Source organism: Paramormyrops kingsleyae, chromosome 22 (assembly GCF_048594095.1).
Source record: "Paramormyrops kingsleyae isolate MSU_618 chromosome 22, PKINGS_0.4, whole genome shotgun sequence".
Taxonomy (NCBI): domain Eukaryota; kingdom Metazoa; phylum Chordata; class Actinopteri; order Osteoglossiformes; family Mormyridae; genus Paramormyrops; species Paramormyrops kingsleyae.
In genome coordinates, this window is record NC_132818.1 from 18,784,091 (window position 1) to 18,786,986 (window position 2,896).

The window sequence follows — 2,896 nt, forward strand, 5'->3', positions numbered from 1 at the left end:
GCAACTGACGAGATAATAGGGATGCTCCAGTTTTAAACTGGTTTAGTATGCAGTAAGATGTTTTTGAACGCAAGCTGAGGTCATATTTTAATGGTAAAATACGGACGTTTGAATAACATTCCACACATATTTAACTGGATTTATAATGTCGTTGATACAGACATTTATTTTGTATGTGCAAAAGATTTTATGGCGTGATATCAGATCAAAGAACACTCCGGAGGACAATTTTCAATTACCTCACGAGTAGCATTAAAGTAGAACCGGAGCAAATTAAACACTTATGGTAATGTGCTGACGATTAATCCCTTCCGGGAAATTAGGAAGGAATTGTTTGATTATTTACTATTCAGCTCTTCGTCAATGTAAGAGTTTCGTCAGTACAGGTTATGAATGATTAGGACATAAAATAGGGGGCACCCGGATTTGAACCGGGGACCTCTTGATCTGCAGTCAAATGCTCTACCACTGAGCTATACCCCCAATCAATTAAGATCCTCAACATAAACTTAATGAATGTGGTATTTTACGTTTTTAAATTTTAATTACATTTTTTTTATTGAATTTGCACAATGGTATGTTTTGATTCAAAGGTACAATTTGATTTTGTATTTTTGCGAGATGTGAAAACGAACCATATACCACGGACCAATTCCGTAGTTTCCATGAGGAGGCTGTTTTACGTTATCAGACGGAAATCCGGTTGCACGCAAACGTAAGAGAATGAACGCCTAAATGGCGATTCGGGGATCGGCGCGGCCGGCTGCTATCGCCGCCTTCACCGCAGGAACTGCGGCAGCCTGTCGGCGGCATTACAACAGCAATTTACAGCAAATTAACAGTACCTAACAGTACCCTACCTATTGCGATATAACAATTAAAATGTAGGCGTTATTGTAAACTAGGGGGCACCCGGATTTGAACCGGGGACCTCTTGATCTGCAGTCAAATGCTCTACCACTGAGCTATACCCCCACACCGCGCGCACTCACGCTTAAAATGATGTCTAAGGATCTGATAACACCCTGGACTTAAATATGTGGACAATTGTTATTGGTTAGATATTTGTATCTCACTCGCAATATTGTTTTCCTTCTCGCGTATAGGGCGCCTACCATAATAAACTCGTAGAAAATACTTAAATAGCATCCCAGATAATTAGCGTGATTTAAGAGCAGAGTTAGACTTTCAAAAAATGACGCAATGAGACGAAAGATTAGGTAAATTCATATAATGAACAGGCCTTGCGTCTTGTATGAATTTCATTTCTCTTTTTTGTTTGAAAACAAAATAGATACATGAAGTTTTAAAGTGAATTCTAACCTACAAACAGGAAAAACAGAAAAAGCATGTGACGTTGTTTAGCCAGGGGTCCGGATTACCTCACACTATATATTTACTCAAAACAGTATACCAGTCATAATTGTTATCGTTTAAGAACAATTAAATGATGTTTTTAGAATTTGCATTAGAAATATACTGAAGACGCACGGTGATTAAAAATCTTAAAAAGTGTACTTAGGGTTATAGTTTGTGTAGGGAGTTCATACCGATTGACTATGGCTCCAAATCATTAAAAGATGAAAGGACAAATACTTTAAAAAATGAATTATAGAAGCAAATGAAACTTTGTGAAAAGTATGAGACTTCAGACTTTCAGAACTTTGGCTTCTGAAAATGAATTTTCTGATTGATATTCATTTAGTGTTGGCAAAACCTCACCTCAGGATTTCACCTGCACCTGAATCGATATGGCTGGGGGTGGGAGGGCGTTAAGGAAAACAGAACATGGCGGGATAAGCTGATTAAATAATTACAGAGGGCAACATGTTCAGTTCATGGGCGCCAATTTTATTCTACAACGAGACTAAATGGCTCTTCCATCCAGTGGACTGGAGAATCTTGTAGACTCCCTGGACAAAGACTCTCACGCCGCCGGTCGTCCATCCTTCCCAGCCTGCAACGTGGACAGCAAGGCATTTGTATAGAAAATAAACGTCCCTGCAATTAGTTTTACCACTATGCATCAAATTCATCCCCCAGTATAATGTGGCTTATTATGCATAATCTGGAAGCAACACATGGAAAAAGTATACGGCCTTAAAGTGTACAGTTGGACACACTGAACATGTAATATTTAAATAATACATCAGAATTACAGCGAAACTCAGGCCCATGCATTCCCCAAAACACAACTTAAGACTAATAATACAAATATTTTGCAATATTAAAAGTCGTTTTATCTAAAATGAAATTAAATCTCATTTGTTTAGCCAACGAAAATGGAAAGAAGGAAAGCGGTCTTCTATATTCAGATTAGAATTTTGGACCACTTTAAGATGGCGATTCCTTGAAAGAAATAAACGTCATGTAACTGTGTTTTCCGGTCTTGTAGAAAATCCCCTACCTTCTTCCACAAAAAAAAAGTGTCTTCGGTTTTCCTTCGTCCCTTGACAGTGACGCCATTCGCCAGAGCTCCGGCGTGCCTCACAGCATGTAAATGATATAGGACAAGAAGACGAGGCCAATGATGGCGAAAAACATCAGCACCAAAATGTCTATCATGGCGTGACGGCCGCGGAGGCAATAAGGGCAGATCAGTAGATGTTACGAAACCGCCGGGATTCAGGGAGCCGCGCCTGCACCGGCAAACACGATGCGCTCGGCGTCTGCAGGAGCTTCGATCATCCGCTGGGTACCAACATCCACCCTCTTCCGCTCCCGATGACGCCAGGCTGCCAGATGTGCTCCCTGATGTTGCATAATATTTAGTTTTTTTTTTTTTTAAAGCGAATTACGAAAAACCAATAACGTGGGTGACGCACGGCTACCCAATACAGCAACAAAATACAACGACATCCACAGCGCGATAAAGACCATCAGAAAACAACAAGCG

At 40.1% G+C, this 2,896-nt stretch overlaps 2 non-coding genes across 2 annotated transcripts; both read right to left on the bottom strand.

Moving 5' to 3' along the window:
* Positions 1-411: 411 nt before the first annotated feature.
* On the bottom strand, positions 412-483 carry trnac-gca (transfer RNA cysteine (anticodon GCA)). Its single transcript has one exon. It is a non-coding gene; the product is annotated as a tRNA-Cys (tRNA).
* A 420-nt stretch (positions 484-903) lies between these two features.
* trnac-gca (transfer RNA cysteine (anticodon GCA)) lies at positions 904-975 on the bottom strand. The gene has a single exon. It is a non-coding gene; the product is annotated as a tRNA-Cys (tRNA).
* Positions 976-2,896: the final 1,921 nt, after the last annotated feature.